This window comes from Bos taurus, chromosome 6 (assembly GCF_002263795.3).
Source record: "Bos taurus isolate L1 Dominette 01449 registration number 42190680 breed Hereford chromosome 6, ARS-UCD2.0, whole genome shotgun sequence".
Taxonomy (NCBI): domain Eukaryota; kingdom Metazoa; phylum Chordata; class Mammalia; order Artiodactyla; family Bovidae; genus Bos; species Bos taurus.
Window position 1 is genome coordinate 90,488,882 of NC_037333.1, and position 21,358 is coordinate 90,510,239.

At 42.1% G+C, this 21,358-nt stretch overlaps 1 protein-coding gene across 4 annotated transcripts in view; it reads right to left on the reverse strand.

The window, feature by feature from the left end:
* G3BP2 (G3BP stress granule assembly factor 2) overlaps positions 1–21,358 on the reverse strand; it is a 92,672-nt gene that overhangs the window by 21,077 nt on the left and 50,237 nt on the right. Inside the window, exon 1 of one of the 4 annotated variants that reach the window (XM_015471686.3) lies at positions 16,013–16,225. The exons of 1 other annotated variant lie outside the window; for it this stretch is intronic. The gene's annotated coding sequence lies outside the window, so the exon portion shown is untranslated. 4 annotated transcript variants of the gene reach the window in all.

The window sequence follows — 21,358 nt, forward strand, 5'->3', positions numbered from 1 at the left end:
AAATCTTAACCTTTTGAGATGGTGATCTCTCAACTCACAAATTAAGAAGTGATCTTTAGTCAAGCATACAAGACTATATAATTCAACAAAGATAGCCAAGATTTAAGAATACTTATGTACAAAAAGAATCTTCAGAAGGTTGTTAGCCTTTGTTAGCCTCAAATCATCTTCAAAGAGCAATTATCATCTAACACCTTTTTACAGAATGTCAAATTCCCCTATAAAGTCCTACTTTCTCCCAAAACACATAAATATATGGAGACTGTTGTCACACTGGAATGTACAGTGTAAAAGGTACTCTTTTCCTGTCAGTTAAAAGCAATATCATCCTATTTATTCATCAAGATACCAACCTGATTACATCTGGCTTTCCACACTATTTAACAGAACCTCAACTATCTCAGAGGTCATTCACTAACTCTGCCTGTAACTCCTGTGTATCTTCAAACATCTTTTTATTTGTTCCTGTCTTTCCCCTGAATTCTCAAAGTACTTTTATCATGCACTCGGTTCAGTTTAGTCACTCAGTCGTGTCTGACTCTTTGTGACCCCATGGACTGCAGCATACCTGGCCTCCCTGTCCATCACCAACTCCCAGAGTCTACTCAAACTCACATCCATTGAGTAGGTGATGCCATCCAACCGTCTCATCCTCTGTCGTCCCCTTCTCCTCCCACCCTCAATCTTTCCCAGCATCAGGGTCTTTTCAAATGAGTCAGTCCTTCGCATCAGATGGCCAAAGTATTGGGAGTTTCAGCTTCCTTCAGTATCAGTCTTTCCAATGAATATTCAGGACTGATATCTTTTAGGATGGACTGGTTGGATCTCCTTGCTGTCCAAGGGACTCTCAAGAGTCTACTCCAACACCACAGTCCAAAAGCATCAATTCTTTTCAGTGCTCAGCTTTCTTTATAGTCCAACCCTCACATCCATATATGACTACCGGAAAAACCATAGCTTTGACTAGACAGACCTTTGTTGTCCAAGTAATGTCTCTGCTTTTTAATATGCTGTCTAGGTTGGTCATAACTTTTCTTCCAAGAAGCTATCATGCACTCTGCACTCTATTAATCATATTCTGACCTAAATTACTAACCCTGCATCTATCTTAGTCTTCCCCTTCTCTACTCCCCTCTCAAATATTATAATCCAAGTTCTCCCTTAAATGTAATTCTCTAGAAAGTCACGATTCTCAAAAATCCAATGACCTCAGTCTTCTACCAGTCTGCATCACCATTGATGCTCACCTCCTCCTAACGCTTCTAGATTTCTACCATGAGGCAACTTTCCTTCTCATTAAAATGCAAAGTTCTCAAGGTCTGTCTGCTAATGTGGCAATTTCTGCTCATCAAACAGCTTCATCTCCCAGATTTATCTCAATTTGTATGTAGTCTCTGCTAGAATTCAAATTTGACACCTTAACCCCTTGCTGAATACGTACACATGATCTCATAAGTAAACCAATACATACACTCTCTTCTATACAGATAGAGCAGTTTCCTTGTTTCTGTTAATGATGCCACCACCTTTTTTGCTTTAAAGCTCAGTCCTTGCCCTCTTTAGAGGGAGGGCCCTTTTAAAGAGTGACTTGTCCTCTTTAAAAAGCTTCAAACTAAAATCTTGACAACTCAAAAATCTCTTGGAATTTGATCCATCCTTTCTGTTTCCCACTAAATTCAGACTCTTTCAATTCTTTCTCAAAAGGCTTCCAAACTGGTACAGTGGATGGGAATTTGCCTGCCAATGCAGGGGACAGGGGTGAGGTTCCTGTTCTGAGAGGATTCCACATGCCATGGAGCAACTAGGCCCGTGCACCACAACTACTGAGCCTCTGCGCCTAGAGCAGGTGCTCAGCAACAAGAGAAGCCACCTCAGAAGCTGGAGCACAAGGAAGGGCAGCACCTGCTCACTCAAACAGAGAAAGCCCACAACATAGCAACAAAGATCCATCACGACCGAAAAGAAACAATTTTTCTAAGTTTAATGCCCTCATTAAAAAAAAAGTCTTCCAAACTTCTGTATCATTGTACACATAAAATTGAAACACGTGCATTCAGTTTGAAGTATTATGTCTTCCAGAGAAATCCAGGCTGACATACACAGACCTAATCAACATTTCAAATGTACCTTCCACTACACTTCTCACCTCTCTAAACAAATTCTATGCTCTTAAGTGGTTCAGATGGTAAAGAATCCACCTGCAATGCAGGAGACTTGGGTTCAATCCCTTGGTTAGGAACATCCCCCAGAGAAAATGGCAACCCACTCGAGTATTTTTGACTGGAGAAACCCAGGGACAGAGGAGCCTGGAGGGCTACAGTCCATGGGGTTGCAAAGAGTCAGACACGACTGAGCAAATAAGCAAGAGTATCATACCATTTAGCATCTTTCCCTGAACTTGCAATTTTCATACTCTAGGCTACTGTCTTACTTCATTCAACACCAGCTGGATAAATAGGTGGGACAATACAAACTCATTCAATATTTATTAAATACATACTATCTAAGTGCCAGAAACTATGAAAGGAAAAAGAGAGGTGAATATGACAGACTTGATCTGCTGCACCAAAGAAATTTCAAGTCCAGTGGGAGAAAGAATTCCTAAATGCAATTATCTAATGTGATAAATGCTATGCTGCTGCTGCTAAGTCGCATCTGACTCTGTGCGACCCCATAGACGGCAGCTCACCAGGCTCCCCGTCCCTGGGATTCTCCAGGCAAGAACACTGGAATGGGTTGCCATTTCCTTCTCCAGTGCATGCAAGTGAAAAGTGAAAGTGAAGTCGCTCAGTCGTGTCCGACTCTTCGAGACCCCATGGACTACAGCCCACCAGGCTCCTCCGTCCATGGGATTCTTCAGGCAAGAGTACTGGAGAGGGGTGCCATTGCCTTCTCCGGATACATGCTATAGCCCTACCACAAAGAATGTACCACTTGAATTGGAACAGGAACAGAAATCTGGCATGCAGAAGATGAAGTGAGTATTCCAAATCAGAACTATTAATAAAAGAGAAAATATTTAGGGAACGACCATCTCTTCAAAACCATCAATTCTCCTTCATGGGTTTTTCGAAAATATACTCAAGATCCTATTCCAACCCAACCTGGCTTTCTTAGCTAAGTCCCTCAGGCAGGACTAATCATTTCTTCTTCTAAGTACTATGTGTATCATCTTTTGGCTCTTTTTATTAACATGTTTAGTCCTAGTAATGTGTACATGTGCACAGGCATAACCCTCTCCTGTTTGGAAGATTCCTTAAGTTAAGGCTAAACAAAAGCCTGGCAGTATTATGCTTCCAGGAGATGCTCAAGAGATTCTTTGCAGCATCTATCATTCCTTTGTACTTAAGAGGATTAAAAAAAATTGTTGAACAAATCTGTGATGCTGAAGACTTCTAAAGGGAATTCCCTGGTGGTCTAGTGATTATGACTTCATGCTTCCACTGCCAAGGGCAGGGGTTTCATCCGTGGTCAAGGAACTAAGATTGTGCATGCCACAAAGCACAGCCAAAAAAAACACACAAAATACTCTTAAGAGAAGGAGGCTACCAAAATACAAAGGTATTTCAACAGTTTCTAAAAGTGCTATGAGGGATATAATGTACATGATCAATTTAAGTTATTAACACTGCTCTATATTATATATGAAAGCTGTTAAGAGAGTAAATCCAAAGAGGTCACATCACAACTTTTTCTTTCTATTCCTATAATTTCTTATCTGTATGAGAGGATGGATAGTCAAACACTTATTGTGATAATCACTTCATAATGTATGTTAAGTCAAATCATCTTGCTGTACACAAACTTATATAATGCTATGACAATTGTGCATTAGTTTCTCAGTTGTGTCTGACTCTTTGCAACCCCATGGACTGTAACTGGCCAGGCTTCTCTGTCCATGGAATTCTCCAGGCAAGAATACTGGAGTGGGTAGCCATTCCCTTCTTCAGGGGATCTTCCCCAACCAAGAGATCAAACCTGGGTCTCCTAAATTGCAGGCATATTATTTACCATCTGATGCAATGTGGGAATGATAGTGAAAAAATAATTTAAGTCATTAATCATGTAATTTCAAAACATTTTGAAAGCCAATATTTTACACTCTAGTTTTTTTTTTTTTTTTTTCTTTTAGCTGCCCCAGCCCTTAGTTGCAACCCTGGTAGCTCAGCTGGTAAAGAATCCTCCTGCAACGCAGGAGACCCTGGTTCGATCCCTGGGTCAAGAAGTTTCCCTGCAGAAGAGATACGCTACCCACTCAAGTATTTTTCAGCTTCCCTGGTGACTCAGACGGTAGTAAAGAATTCGCCTGTAATGGAGGAGACCAGGATTCGATCCCTGGGTTGGGAAGATCTCCTGGAGGAGGGCATGGCAAACCACTCCAGTATTCTTGCCTGGAGAATCCCCATTGACAGAGGTGCCTGGTGGGTTAAGCCCATGTGCCACAACTATTGAGTCTGTGCTCTAGAACCCACACTCAGCAACAAGAGAACGTACCACAATGAGCAGCCCCCACTTGCTCCATCTAGAGAAAAGCGCAAGACCCAGCAAAGCCAATAAATATTTTTTAAATTGGAAGTTAAAACCATAATGACATAGCACTAAATACCTTTAATAACGCTTACATCAAAATCTAAAAATACTGAGTGCTTGCAAGGATGGGAAAAGTTGGTAGGAATTGAAAAAAGGTACAGTCACTTTGGAAAACAGTATGGCAGTTTCTCATAAAAGTAAACATACATGTCTCATATTACCCAGCAATTCCATTCCTAGATATTTATGCAAAAGAAATTAAGCATATGTCTACACAGAGAACTATATGTTGTTTGCAGCAGCTTTATTAACACTCAAAACCCGAAAACAACTAAATGATCATTAGCCAGGTGAATGAACAAACTGTGGTAAATCCAAATAATCAAATACTACTTGGCAATAAAAATAATTTACTGATGGAGAAGGAAATGGCAACCCACTCCAGTATTCTTGCCTGGAAAAGTCCATGGACAGAGGAGCCTGGCAGGCTGCAGTCCATGGGGTTACATGACTGAGCATGTGTGCATGAGGGTGGAGGGTCACGGGTTGGTAGCAATAAACTGGTAGAACTAAAAAAAAAATAATAATAATAATTTACTGATAATGTGCAGGTAGCACTAGTGGTAAAGATCCACCTGCCAGTGCAGGAGACCTAAGAGACATGGGTTCCATCCCCGGGTTGGCAGCCCATTCTTCTTGTGTGGAAAATCTTATGGACAGAGGAGCCTGGCGGGCTACGCTGCATTTATAGGGTCCTAAAGAGTCAGACACAACTAAAGTGACTTAGCACGCAAAATGCAACAACATAAACGAGTTTCCAAAGTATTACTAAAAGATAAAGTTAATGCTCCCCTTCATGTATCACTGTGTTCTCCTGGTGAAGGGGCCTGCCTAACTCAATGAAGCTATAAGCCATGCCCTGTCGGGCCACCCAAGGAGGACAGGTCATAGTAAAGAATTCTGACAAAACATGGTCCACTGGAGGAGGCAATGGAAACCCACTGCAGATTTCTTGCCATGAGAAACCCATGAAGAGTATGAAAAAGCAAAAAGGTATGACACCAGAAGATGCCTCCAGGTCAGAAAGCATTTGATATGCTACTGGGGAAGAAAGAAAGAAAGAAAGTGAAGTCACTCTGTCGTGTCTGACTCTTTGCGGCCCCGTGGACTGTAGCCCGCCAGGCTCCTCTGTCCATGGGATTCTCCAGGCAAGAATACTGGAGTGGGTTGTCATTTCTTCTCCAGGGGATATTCCCAAACCAGGGATCGAACCCTGCCTGCACTGCAGGCAGATGCTTTATCCTCTGAGCCACCAGGGAAGCCCTACTGGGGAAGAAGGAAGGGCAATTACTAACACCTCCAGAAAGAATAAAGCTGCTGGGCCAAAGCAGAAATGATGCTCAGCTGTGGATGTGTCTCATGGTGAAGGTAAAAAACAATACTGGATAGGAACTTGCAATATTCAGTTCAGTTCAGTCACTCAGTCGTGTCTGACTCTTTGCAATCCCATGGACTGCAGTACGCCAGGCTTCCCTGTCCATCACCAACTCCCGGAGCATACTCAAACTCATGTCCATCACATCGATGATGCCATCCAACCAGCTCATCCTCTATTGTCCCCTTTTCCTCCCACCTTCAATCTTTCCCAGCATCAGGGTCTTTTCAAATAAGTCAGTTCTTCACATCAGGTGGCCAAAGTATTGGAGTTTCAGCTTCAACATCAGTCCCTCCAATGAATATTCAGGACTGATTTCCTTAAGGATGGACTGGTTGGATCTCCTTGCAGTCCAAGGGACTCTCAAGAGTCTTCTCCAACACCACAGTTCAAAAGCATCAATTCTTGCCAGCACCCAGCTTTCATTACAGTCCAACTCTCACATTCATACATGACTATTGGAAAAACCATAGCTTTGACTAGGCAGATTTTTGTTGGTAAAGTAATGTCCCTTTTTTAATGAGACATTATTAAAACTTTTTAGTATACTATCTAGGTTGGTCATAACTTTTCTTCCAAGGAGCAAGCATCTTTTAATTTCATGGCTGCAGTAACCATCTGCAGTGATTTTGGAGCCCAAATAGATAAAGTCTCTCACTGTTTCCACTGTTTTCCCATCTATTTGCCATGAAGTGATGGGACCAGATGCCATGATCTTAGTTTTCTGAGATCTTAGTTTTCTGAATATTGAGTTTTAAGCCAATTTTTTCACTATCCTCTTTCACTTTCATCAAGAGGCTCTTTAGTTCTTCACTTTCTCCATAAGTGTGGCGTCATCTGTGTATTCAAGGTTAATGATATTTCTCCCAGCAATCTTGATTCCAGCTTGTGCTTCTTCCAGTTCAGCATTTCTCAATATGTACACTGCACATAAGTTAAATAAGCAAGGTGACAATATACAGCCTTGATGTACTCCTCTCCCGATTTGGAACCAGTTTGCTGTTCCATGTCCAGTTCTAACTACTGCTTCTTGACCTGCATACAGATTTCACAGGGGGCAGATCAGTTGGTTTGGTATTCCCATCTCTTTCAGAATTTTCCACAGTTTGTTGTGATCCACACAGTCAAAGGCTTTGGCATAGTCAATAAAGCAAAAGAAGATGTTTTTCTGGAACTCTCTCGCTTTTTCGATGATCCAGTTGATGTTGGCAATTTGATCTCTGGTTCCTCTGCCTTTCTAAATCCAGCTTGAACATCAAATTCACAGTTCATGTACTGATAAAGCCTAGCTTGGAGAATTTTGAGCATTATTATTGCATAGGAACCTGGAATGTTAGGTCCACAAATCAAGGTAAATTGGATGTGGTCAAGCAGAAGTGGACAAGAGTGAATATCAACATCTCAGGAATCAGTGAACTAAAAAGGACAGGAATGCCTGCATTTAATTCAGATGAACATTTTATATACTACTGTGGGAAAGAACCCCTTAGAACAAAAGGAATAGCCCTCACGGTCAACAAGAGTCTGAAATGCAGTACTTGGGCGCAACATCAAAAACAACAGAATGATCTTGGTTCATTTTCAAAGTAACCATTCAATATCACAGTAATCCAAGTCTATGCTCCAAACACTGATGCCGAAAAAGCTGAAGTTGACCAGTTCTATGAAGATCTACAACACCTTCTAGAACCCCCCAAAAAGATGTTCTTTTCATCATATAGGACTGGAATGCAAAAGTAAGATGTCAAGGAGGTACAGGAATAACAGGTAAATTTGGCCTTGGAGTGCAAAATGAAGCACAGCAAAGGATAACAGAGTTTTGTCCAGTGAACACACTAGTCATAGCAAACACTGTTTCCAACAATACAAGAGAAGACTCTACACATGAACATCACCAGATGGTCAATACTGAAATCAGACTGATTCTGTTCTTTGCAGCTGAAGATGGAGAAGCTCTGTACAGTCAGTAAAAACAAGACCTGGAGCAAACTGAGGCTCACTCAGATCACAAGCCCCTTATTCCAAAATTCAGACATAAATTGAAGAAAGTAGGGAAAACCACCAGGCATTCAGGTAGGACCTAAATCAAATCTCTTATAAAAATACAGCAGAGGTGACAAGTAGATTCAAGGGATTAGATCTGGTAGACAGAGTGCCTGAAGATAAGGGTGGAGGTTCATGACACTGTACAGGAGGCAGTGGCCAAAACCATCCTAAAGAAAAAGAAATGCAAGAAGGCAAAGTGGTTGTCTGAGGAGGCTTTACAAATAGCTGAGGAAAGAAGAGAAGGGAAAGACAAGGGAGAAAGGGAAAGATACACCCAACTGAATACAGAGTTCCAAAGAACAGCAAGGAGAGATAAGAAGGCCTTCTTATGTGAATAATGCATAGAAATAGAGCAAAACAACAGAATGGAAAAGAAGCAAGACTTCTTTCAGTATGGGAAGTATGTGAACTGAGAATTTCCAGATGTACAAATTGGATTTAGAAAAGGCAGAAGAACCAGAGATCAAATTGCCAACACCTGTCAGATCATAGAAAAAGCAAGAGAACTCCAAAAAAATATCTGCTTCTGCTTCATTGACTAAGCTAAAGCCTTTGACTGTGTGGATCACAGCAGACCGTGGAAAATTCAAGAAACAAGAATATGAGACCACCTATCTGCCTCCTGAGAAACCTATATGCAGATCAAGAACAAGAGGTAGAACCGGACATGGAACAACGGACTGGTTCAAAACTGAGTACATCAAGGCTGTATGTATGTTGTCACCCTGCTTTTTTAACTTCCATGAAGAGTACATCATATGAAATGCCCTTGTCAATCAAGATTGCTGGGAGAAATATAAACAACCTCAGATATGCTGATGATACCACTCTAATGGTAGAAAGCGAAGAGGAACTAAAGAGCCTCTTGATGAAGGTAAAAGAGGAGAGTGAAAAAACTGGCTTAAAACTCAATGTTCAAAAAACGAAGATCATGGCATCCAGTCCCATCACTTCATTCTGAACAGACGGGGGAAACAATGGAAACAGTGACAGACTTTATTTTCTTGGGCTCCAAAATCACTGCAGACGGTAACTACAGCCATGAAATTAAAAGATGCTTGCTCCTTGGAAGACAGGCTATGACAAGCCTAGAGAGTGTATTAAAAAGCACAGATATTACTTTGCCAACAAAGTTCCGTATCATCAAAGCTATGGTTTTTCCAGTAGTCATGTATGAATGTGAGAGCTGGACAGTAAAAAAGACTGAGTGCCGAAGAATTGATGCTTTTGAACTTTTGTGCTGGAGAGGACTCTTTGAGAGTCCCTTGGACTGCAAGGAGATCAAACCAGTCCATCCTAAAGGAAATCAACCCTCAATATTCATTGGAAGGACTGATGCTGAAGCTGAAGCTCCAGTACTTTGGCCACCTGATGTGAAGAGCTGACTCACTGGAAAAGACCCTGATGCTGGCAAAGATTGAAGGCAGGAGGAGAAGGGGACGACAGAGGACAAGATGGCTGGATCACATCACCAACTCAATGGACATAGATTGAGCAAACTCTGGGAAACAGTGAAGGACAGGGAAGCCTGGTGTGTAGTCCATGGAGTCACAAAGAGTTGGACACACAACTGAGCCACTGAATAACAACAAGAGCTCTCTCCAGGAAAATCAGATACCAAGGGAACATTTCATGAAAGAATGTGCACAATAAAGGACAGAAATGATAACGACCCAACAGAACCAGAAGAGATTAAAAAGAGGTGGCAAGAATACACAGAAGAACTATACAAAAAGGTCTTAATGGCTCTGATAACCACGATGGTGTGATCACCCACCTAGAGCCAGACATCCTGGGGTGTACGTCAAGTGGGTCTGAGGAAGCATCACTACGAACAAAGCTAGTGGAAGTGATAGAATTCCAGTTGAGCTATTTCAAATCCTAAAAGATGATGCTGTTAAAGTGCTGCACTCAATGTGTCAGCAAATTTGGAAAACTCAGCAGTGGCCACAGGACTGGAAAAAAATCAGTTTTTTTTCCAATCCCAAAGAAAGGCAATGCCAAAGATGTTCAAACTACAAGATAATTGCACTCATTTCACATGCTAGCAACATAATGCTCAAAATCCTTCAAGCTAGGCTTCAACAGTATGTGAAATGAGAACTTACAGATGTACAAGCTAGATTTAGAAAAGGCAGAGAGGAACCAGAAATCAGATTGCCACCACTTTGTTGGATCATAGAAAGAAGCAAGAGAATTCCAGAAAAACATCCCCTTCTGCTTCATAGACTACTAGAAAGCCTTTGTGTGGATCATAGCAAACCGTGGAAAATTCTTTCAGAAATAGGAGCACCAAATCACCTTACCAGTTTCCTGAGGAACCTGTACGCAGGTCAAGAAGTAAATTATTAACAGAACTGGACATGGAACAACAGACTGGTTCAAAATTGGGAAAGGAACACAAAACTGTATACTGTCACTCTGCTTATTTAATTTATATGCAGAGGACATAATGTGATATACTGGGATGAATGAATCACAAGCTGGAATCAAGACTGCTGGGAGAAACAGTAAATTCTAGAATGCTACAAATCCCATCTTCGGGGCGGGGGGGAGGCGGGGGGGAAGGGATAATACAAAAAGAAGTATACAAGATAAAACGTGTTGTGGATCTAGGGGAAAAAAAAACTTCATATCAATTCATACCACCACTGGTAAACTATTTATTGAGTATTAAAAAGAGTATAATTAATTTTGTAATTTTAAAACACTTTAAAATTTTCACTTGTTTTTTGATAACCATAACAGATATATGTTATTGGTTCGAAAACATGGCTCTAAAATAAAGATCGAAAGTGTGAAAATTAATTTAGCACTACTAGCAGAGCAAAAATAATCTGACATTATGCCTACATTAGTGACAATTTATTGTTAAAATCTTGAGTGTGCTTAAATATTACCAATTAATTGAAGATAAAGTTGAGCAGGTGGAGTAGGGGAACAGACTAGTAAAGTTCTACCATGCTGGAATTTAAAATGAGCAGCTACACAGAGAAACAAAAATAAAGAAACTTACTGCCTAGATGCAAAGGTACAGTGGAATTTTGTTTCCAAGAGGTAATTTTAAAAATATCTGGTATACTTACCTGATACAGTACTGTTTTTTTTCTGATAGCCTAATGGCAACCCACTCCAGTACTCTTGCCTGGAAAATCCCATGGATGGAGAAGCCTGGTAGGCTGCAGTCCATGGGGTAGCGGAGAGTAGGACACGACTGAGCAACTTCACTTTCACTTTTCACTTTCATGCATTGGAGAAGGAAATGGCAACCCACTCCAGTGTTCTTGCCTGGAGAATCCCAGGGATGGGGGAGCCTGGTGGCCTGGTGTCTGTGGGGTTGCACAGAGTCGGACACGACTGAAGTGATTTAGCAGCGGCAATGTTAAATTAATGGTCTTGAAACCAAAAATGTAATAATATACTGAACCCCAACTGTGGAACATCAGTTCATATGCAGTCATTAAAATATTGTCAAAGGCTAAAACCATAAGGGGAAAAAATGAAATACAAAATTTGCAACTAAAGTACGATTTCACTAACATGAAGGGCAATGTATGCACTTGGACAGGAAAATGAAATTAATTCTTTAGATCTACTACTGCAAAATAATGATCAGTGTAGAATACAATACAAAAGATAAGGTTATCCAAGTGAAATACTTCTGTGTTCCTTTAACCCTTTTTAATCTTAGGGATCTCTGAAATGGCACCTCCGTTCTCTACTCAGTAATAAAATGGCTCTATCTACACATGATCATAAAATCTAGCTATACTAAACTGCTAAACACCTAGCTGCACCTCAACCATATATAAGTATCAAAGTGAGTGAGTGTTAGCTGCTTAGTCGTGCCCAACACTTTGCAACCCCATGGACTGTGGCCCACCAGGCTCCTCCTTGTCTGGGTATTCTCCAGGCAAGAATACTGGAGTGGGTTGCCATTCCCTTCTCCAGGGGATCTTCCCAACCCAGGGCCCAAACCAGGGCCCTCCATATTGCAGGCAGATTCTTTTATGACTGAGTCACCTGGGAAGCCCCTTAAGCATCAAAGTGCAGAATTGAAAATTCACTCTTCAAAGACCCTGGAATATTCTGACCACCATCTATAAGGAGTGATGAGAACTGCAGTATCTTTAACTCTAACAGTTGGGGATGGGGAATTTCAGTTATTGCAACTAATTACATGAAATTCCATCACAATTTAATACTTAGAAGAAAAAAGTCCAAAATAAAAACTGCTAAAAAGTTGAGACCCCATGTTATCTTGTTTTTTAAAAAAGAAGCCAAAAGAAAATGACATTTTGGAAAACAGAAAAAATTCTACAAAAATAATTTTTCAGTATTGTGAAGTTAGAAGTAGTACTCTATCTTGCTTTCTACTAAAAAAAAAAGTAAGATCCTATAAAGAGGATGCAGTTTTCTTATCAAAAACTATGTTACCAAAGGCTATGTCTATGCTAGGACAGAACTTATCTCTACTACTGAATAATTATCCCACCCTTTCCTCTCTAGAGCCCCTCACTCCTGGCTGGCTCACACTAGTCACACCCAGGTCCATTGTCACTGAAGCAAGGACTGCAATACCCATTCTTAACAGCTAACCCCATATCAAAATTGAAACCTTTGGAACTACCAAAGGGTCTCTATTTAAAATGACTTGACCAATCAAAACAGCAATGCTTATCTACTGAAAGCAGCAACCTTCAATTTGTTGTGGCACCATGAAATGAAAGCATCACAAACAAGATCTAAGCACCAGTCACAGAAATAAGAGATAGTTGTGGATTAAGCCTTTTCTTTCAGAGGGCCCCAAAGGTAAGGAGGTGAGTTTTTAAATTCAGAAAGTATTAAAAGTGACCAAGCACTGAAGTGGAAATGCTGCCCCACAAAAATTAGTGTGTATTTATATTATGCTTTAAGGCAACCTTAAACAAGTAACCTACACATCCCTTTACCTCCTTCAGATAGATAAGATAATAGCTTCATTTACAGAAAAGGAAGCCACAATGTTAAGAGCCTAAGGAAAGTAGTTCAAAGTCCCCCAGTTACGAGAGAGAGCATTTGAAACCTGGTCTCCTCCCTAGGACAGTGATGTTTTCATTATATCTGTTTAAGAACTACCACTTTTGAAGACCATCCCAGGATGCAAGAATGTAAAAAAAAATTAAAGTCCAACTGTTAGTTTATTTGATACTGCAGGAAGAAGTTAAAAGACAAAAGACAGTAACATAAAAGGAAATCCACAACAGTCATCCCAACATACCTACAGTATCAACATACGGTAAAATATCTAGAATTTAAAAGATAAAAATAAGCTGAGGGACAGCCATCAAGAAACTGATTACATTGCTGCTCAAGCCAGTCCAGAGTTCCAGGAGATGGAACTTGTTTGTTCTGTCAGCTTTTAAATGTTTCCCGTGGAAAGAGTCATGTCTGTGAATTAAATTCTACTGAATTTAAGTTCAGGAACAACCCTCTAGTTTGTAATTATCAAAACCAGCCTTGAAAAGGGGTCATTCCTCACCTCCATACCCACTCAGTATAAAATATGTTGGGAAAAGTCTTACTTAAAGCAATCAAGGGAAGAACTTTCAATCCTGATAATGGGCAATTAACAGCAATAATTCTTCAGGACAAGGAAACTGTTAACCTAAAGACACTACTGGTAATTATATATTTTCAGTAACTAACCGATAGGGAGATTTTCTTTTTATTTTATTTTTTATTTTATTTTATTTTTTAAACTTTACAAAATTGTGTTAGTTTTGCCAAATATCAAAATGAATCCGCCACAGGTATACATGTGTTCCCCATCCTGAACCCTCCTCCCTCCCCATACCATCCCTCTGGGTCGTCCCAGTGCACTAGCCCCAAGCATCCAGTATCATGCATTGAACCTGGACTGGCAACTCGTTTTATACATGATATTTTACATGTTTCAATGCCATTCTCCCAAATCTTCCCACCCTCTCCCTCTCCCACAGAGTCCATAAGACTGTTCTATACGGAGATTTTCATTAAGTGAACTGTGGATAATGAAAATAACCTACTACCAACAGTGCCAATACTATTCAAACTCAAGAGCTTTCTGGTAGCAATTCTCCTCACCTACTAACTACTCACTCACTCGACTACCAAATTCAAGACATTTACTTCTCCTTCCATTTTTGGTCCCTATCCACTCCACAAGCATTCTGGTTCTTTCCTCTTGCTGCTGCTGCTGCTGCTAAGTCGCTTCAGTCGGGTCCGACTCTGTGCGACCCCAGAGACGGCAGCCCACCAGGCTCCCCCGTCCCTGGGATTCTCCAGGCAAGAACACTGGAGTGGGTTGCCATTTCCTCTTGCTACTCACTGACAAATATTTCAACCCTGAATATTCAACAACTTGAACTATAATAGCTCCTAAATAGAAAGAAATCTATTTGAGGTCCTTATCCTCCCTTCAATTCCTTGCTAACTTTTCAGAATTAAACAGCCTCAAGAGATGAAATCATAACACATGTTTTCTCTTGGCTAATCCCAAATATTTAACGGGAAAATAACATCACCAAAGAAACAACACATTTCAGTTTAAACGAATCATACCGTCTATTTTCTGAGACCAGGAATTTTGGACATCAAAAGGACCACTGGATACTAACAGGGCCAAATGTTTACTCTGAAACTTTGTTCACATGCCTAAGGCTATATTAACTGCCAAATATGGAGCTAGACAAGGAATTCCCACTTTCTTCCCCTCTAATATAGGAGGCTCCCCAAACTGCAGTTAATGTTTCACGAATCCAGGTACATGCAATGCTAACATTTGAAAGACGAGCACGAGCTGCTAAAGCCAGTATTTCGACACAAGTTATTATCACAACAATCATATGGGGACAAGACGGAATAACTTTGCTATTATTCCAGCTTCGGTGCACGTGTATGGTTTTGTTTTTGTTTGATTTTTCAGACAGCAAAGGCATTGACCCTCCAAAAAAAAAAAGTTCTGTTAAGAAACTAGGCATACCTTGGAGGGAAAAAAAAATTGATCTATGCGGAAAATTGTAGCTGCAATCTACACTCGCCCCAAAGCGGCACAGGGCCATCTTAAGAAATCTGCCTTTAGAGATGCAGGTAAAATTCGATCAGATGCAACTAACAAAATTAACACAACCTAGGGACGCTATGTTCCTCCCCTTGACTATCCTTCCCACTCTCCCCAAGAAAGAGATGGGAAAAAATAAATAAACCCCCTCCCCAGAGCAAACATCTCTTCTATTCCTGAGTCAGTAAGAGATCGCCTGCATAAAAGGGCACGGAGAAGGAACACGTTATATATAGCCCGGGTTTCAGAACTCGTCCGGGATAAAACCGAGGCGGGTCAGAGACCGCGGAACACCAGGTACTGGGTAAGCAAAGCGGCGGCTGCTTCAGACCCGGATTCTGTTTCCGTGCAGAGAAATGGTGCCCGGAGGCCGCTACTTTCGCATCTGCGTCGCTTCTGCCTCCGCCGACACAGCCTCTTTTCCCCTCCCCCACGGGCGGGGCGGCAGCGGCGGCCTCCCCGTTCCCGGGGAACCGGGAGTAAGAGCCACAAGAGTCGGGGACGAGTGGGGGGCTGCGCACCTGAAAACACACTCTCCGGCAAGCCCACTCCCCTACGTCCCGTCCGAAGCCTCTATCAGCGCGCCTTTGGGAGCCGCTGCGTCCCCTTACCCAGCTCGCCATCTCATCCCCAACCAACACCGGCCCCACCTGTGCCCTCGGAGCCCTCTGTCCGCACGACGCGCGCCGGTCACCTCCCTGCCCACGCGGCCTCCCACCCCTCACCTGAGAGGAAAGGCTCGGCTTCTCTCACGCACACACCAGCAGCGTAGGCAGCCGGCAAGAACAATGTCTCTCTCGGCCTCAACACCTCCGACACTGGGGCTCACGTAAAGAACGGTTGCCGCGGGCCGCTGCGCGCGACGGGAATGTCCCCTTCCGACCACCACACCGACCGTCCTTCCCGGCCCCCGTACACACCTCCAACCAACAGCGGCGGCGGGTACGTCGCGCGGAGGTCAGCGGGAGAGTCGCCGAGGACCGGCTGCAGCAGGTTCTTCTCACTCGCCGCCCCCTCCCTCTGACAAATCTCAAGCCTAGGAAGCCGGAGAGCCGAGAGCAGGTTCCGCTCACAACCACCTCTTCCCGGGCGCCAGGCGCTGCGGCGAGCGACAAGGAACACGGACGTCCCGCCCCCTTTGCCGCCGCCCCCTCTTATTGTTTTACCCCTGCCGAAAGGGCTGGGGAACCCCCCAGCACGGCTTCAGCCAATCAAGCATCTCCTCCGCGAGCTGGACCCAACCTTCTCGCGTCCCTCTGCGGAGCACGCGCAGAACGCCGCCGCGCTCACGTACTCTCGCTCCCGGAAAGCCGGGGAACCGGAACCGGCCTGAAGCCGGGGCGAGAGTCCGCTGATTTGACGTCACAAGGAGGCTGCCTTTCTCCGGCCCAAAGCTCGGGCCTCGTCGCCCTTCGAAATCGCGGCGTAACAGGAGCCGGGTGGCTGCAGCGCTGTGCTTTTTGCGCTGTGCCCCTTTGGGGACTGATTTTTCTGGTCCTTTTATATTATTAATGTTAAGGGGGAGAAAATGTAGTGATTCTTCTTTCTGAACTAGGTATCTGCAGGTTGCTGCTCTAGACGAGCATATAATGCAGTCAGTGGCTTTAGCTGCTTGCACCGTAAACTCAGCCTAGGAAATGGAGGTTTTTAAGCTCCACGGAGAAGGGCACATCCGTTCAAACAGGTTTAACGCAACATACATTATAGGGCCTACTGCATTCTAGGTACTGGGATGTAGAAAAAAATACGACGTGGCCTCCACGGAGAGGGGGGCATTCTATTTCTTTGTGTGCCTGTTCAGTGTTCAGGCGTTGCTAAATACATGCTAAGCATTTTATATGCCAAAGCAGCTAAAAGGGTGAAATCCCAGGAGATATCAGGATTACAGCCCTGTCCTAGATCAGACTTGGCCCCGGGGACATAGCTGAGAAAACACTAGACACCGACTCTCATGACCTTGATTCATGGAAAAAGCCAAATCTGCTTACAGTCAAGGAAGCCACTTTGCACCTTAGTTCTGGCAATGTTTCTCAGGGACTATCAAGACAGCTGAGGAATTTTGGAAAGGAGGAGCTGAGGAAACGGTGAAAGAAATAAAAGGCAATTAGGAAATGCCCATATACAGATAAAATGTAGGGATACACATTTAAGCAGTTTTCTTCACAATCCTATTAAAGCAATTTAAAGGTTTTTTTCACGTGTGAAAACAGGTTTACGGGGCAGTGCCAACATTTGAACCTTCAAAATCTACACTTTTAGGTTGCTCAATCATTTTGTTATATGCAAAATACATGGGCTGTCACTTTTAGGAAGTTAACTTTGACATGGTTTTCCTTAGAAGTAGCATAATACATTAAATGCATATTGCCCTTCATATCTAATACTTATGTACCAGCCACTCATCTACTTTAATTGTTTAATCCTCACAATAACCCTATAAAGTAGTTACTATTTTTATGCCCATTTAACACATGAAGAAACTGAGGCTTAGAGAGGTCAAGTGACTTGCCCAAGGTCACCAGCTGCTACTCTGGTGGAGCTGGGATTCAAACACAAGCAGTCTGCCTTTTTTGTACACTCCGTGGCATGCCCTTTACCACAAGCTATTAAATATTCTCATTGTACCAACCTTTCTATTGGTTGACATTTCTGTTTCCAGTTTGAAGCTCTTATGCACTTTTATTCTTCATGTGCTCAGTTGCCAAGTTGTTTCCAACTCTCTGCAATCCCAAGGGCTGTAGCCCGCCAGGCTCCTCTGTCCATGGGACTTCCCAAGCAAGAATACTGGAATGGGTTGCCATTTCCTTCCCCAGGGGATCTTCCCCATCCAGGGATCAAACCTGCATCACCTGCATTGGCAGGCGGATTCTTTACCACTGAGCCTCCAGAGAAGCTGTGATTTTTCACCAGGTACAAAAATTTCTCTAGATCTGTGATTATCAGAAATCAACATGCATCAGAATCACCTGGAGAGCTTGTTAAACCACACAATGCTGGGTCCCATTCTCAGGGTTTCTAATTCAGCAAGTCTGTGTTAAGGCCTGAAAATCTGAATTTATAATAAGTTACCAGGCACTGCTTGCTGCTCTAGGAACCACACTTTAAAAACCACTGATCCATGGGAGGGATGTTCAAGAGGGAGGGGACATATGTATACCCATGGCTAATTCATGTTGAGGTTTGACAGAAAACAAAATTCTGTAAAGCAATTATCCTTCAATTAAAAAATAAATTTTTAAAGAAATAGAAGATTAAAGACAAACTAAAAAAAAAAAAACCACTGATCCACACCATGGGTTGGCAAATATACACTGTTAGGGGCCAGACAGTAAATGTTTTAGGTTTGGAAGCCATAAATGTTCTCTGTTACATATCCAACCTCATCTGCATTTTAAAATACTTTGAAAATGTTAAAAAATATTCTTAGCTCTGTCCATGAGTGCTCAGTCATGTCTGACTCTTTGCAACCCCATTGACTGTAGCCATCAAGGCTTCTCTGTCCACAGAATTTTCCAGGCAAGATTACTGGAGTGGGTAGCTATTTCCTACTCTAGGAGATCTTCCCGAACAAGGGATCGAACCTGAGTCTCCTGCATTGGCAAGTGGATTCTTTACCACTGCACCACGGGAAAACCCATTCTGAGCTCTTGGGCTGTGTAAAAACAGGCCTCAGACAAATCTTGCTCAAAGGTTTAGTATATCAGTAGGTGGAGTTATTGGGAAAAATGATTCCGTTATCTTGAATTTTTATTGAAATACCTGAAACTGCTTTCCTAAATCATTATTTTTACTTCGTAAATGTCTCTCAAGACTGTGACCTTTGAATATCTCTCCGTACTTAGAGCTGCTACCTGGATTCAGGCCCCCTTTCATCTTTCCAGAATGATTGCAACAACCTCCTAAGTAAGTAATCTCCCTGTCCTACAGAAATAAACTCCATGAAATACTCACTCCTCTTCAGGCAGTATGGCAAGGAGACAAGTATAAATGTATTCATTCAAGGGCTCAAGTCAAAAACTTCTGTTTTTCTTACACCACACAGCAAATCACAGTAAATTTCTGTTCCCTCTACCTTCAACATTTTTCTAGATTAAACACTTCTTACTACTATCACTGCTATTATTGTAGTTCATACCACCATCGCCTACTGCAGCAACCTTTTATTTAGTCTTGATGTACTGCTCTTATTTAACTATGGTTTAGCCTCACAGCAACCAGATCCTTTAGAGCTATAAATCAGATAACATTCTCAAAACTCTTCAAAGGCAGCACAATAAAATCCCAAGTCCTTACCATGCAAGGTGTCCCTAATTTAGTCCTCACTTATTACTTCCACGTCTTTTCTTACTACTTTTTCTGTCATACACCTCAGTCCTTCCTTTGACACTTCACATTCCCACCCCAGTGTGGGTCTTGGATGTGAACCTTCATCAGAATTCTGTGAAAAATCAAAATAAACTACATGTACTGATTTCCCAGAGTACACTGAAATACTTCATTCAGGCATTCTAAAAAATAAACTAGGCATGATTTTCCCTTACACAAACTACCCTTCGTAGAATTTCAATTAACCTTATACTGCTTAAACAGTCTACTAGCTTGTCTAAACTATTTTGTGACTATTTTGCACTCTATAGTATATATTTCCTATGTTCTCTTCTAGGTTATTTTTTTACAAATAGTTCATCAAATGGTAACCTACACATTGTCTGGCAGAGTGTCCACTCAGTAATAGCCTATAGGGTTCATTCATTAATTTCTCAATACATTCATTCAGTGGCCACTGTTGAGTGCTATCAAGCAAAGCACTAGGCTCGAGATGAGGCAAAAATAAGCATGTTGTCTTCAGGAAATTGGGAGGCGGGGGAGAGATAAAGCGAGAGGAGAAAAGAGAAAAACGAAAAGGTAGGGAGAGACAGGAAAAGAGGGAGAGTCAGAGAAAAACAGGAAGGAGGGAGGCAGTGACAACAGACAGTCCTGTTAGGTGACACTACACTGCTACTGCTGCTGCTGCTGCTGCTGCTAAGTCGCTTCAGTTCTGTCCGACTCTGTGCGACCCCATAGACGGCAGCCCAACAGGCTCCCCCGTCCCTGGGATTCTCCAGGCAAGAACACTGGAGTGGGTTGCCATTTCCTTCTCCAGTGCATGCAAGTGAAAAGTGAAAGTGAAGTCGCTCAGTCATGTTTGACTCTTAGTGACCGCATGGACTGCAGCCCACCAGGCTCCTCCATCCATGGGATTTTCCAGGCAAGAGTACTGGAGTGGGGTGCCATCGCCTTCTCCGGACACTACACTAGGGATACTGAATAGCAATGTGTACTTCATCTTCCTAACCTTCATTGAATTTTTGAATTTATAATTTATTATCTGATATTTTCCCTCTCTTACACACACACCTTGAAAGTTCCACAAAGAGATACTGCTATTTGCTTCTCCAGTCCAGCACTCGGTACTGGCCCACTGAAATTGCTCCCTAAATTGCTCCCTAAAGTAGCTGACAAAGCCTTGTGAGAGCAGAGGAAGGAGAGCACCAAAAGAGAAAAGAGAGCACCACCACTACTGGACTTCTAGTAGCTTTTATACTTTTGCCCTAATTTCTAAAACAGTTTATGATTTTTATTCTTTCTTGATGAATAATAATAGTTTTTAGACTGTGGATTTTTCCCTTGCCTATAATTTAGGCAACATCCCAGAGGTTTTATTCATTACTATTATATTCTAAATATAGAAATATATATTTCTATTCTAAATATATAAATGTATTCTAAATGAGCTTCCCTGGTGGCTCAATTGATAAAGAATCTGCTTGCAATGCCAGAGACCCAGGTTCGATCCCTGGGTCAGGAAGATCCCCTGCAGAAGGGAATGGCTACCCACTTCAGTATTCTTGACTGGGAAATCCCATGGACAGAGGAGCCTGGTGGACCGCAGTCCATGGAGTCGCAAAGAGTTGGACACGACTGAGCAACTAACTCGTACTCTAAATTGTCTGGAAGTATATAGTATCTCTTCTTTGATTCAGTTATGGTTTAGAGAGAGTTGAGATTGTCTAAGCAGTGTGGATTTTTAAACACTTTATTTTTCCTTGCTTTAGTGCTTGTAGTCTGTGAGTATGGTGTGTACATTTCTGTGCTTTGTAGAATTTGTTATTTTCCTTTGTGGTCTAATAGAGGGACAAGTTTTGTAAGTTGTCTATAAAAGTCTAGTTCTATTGAAATATTTTTACTGTTTTTTAATTTCTTTTCATCTTTCTAATAGTTTTTAC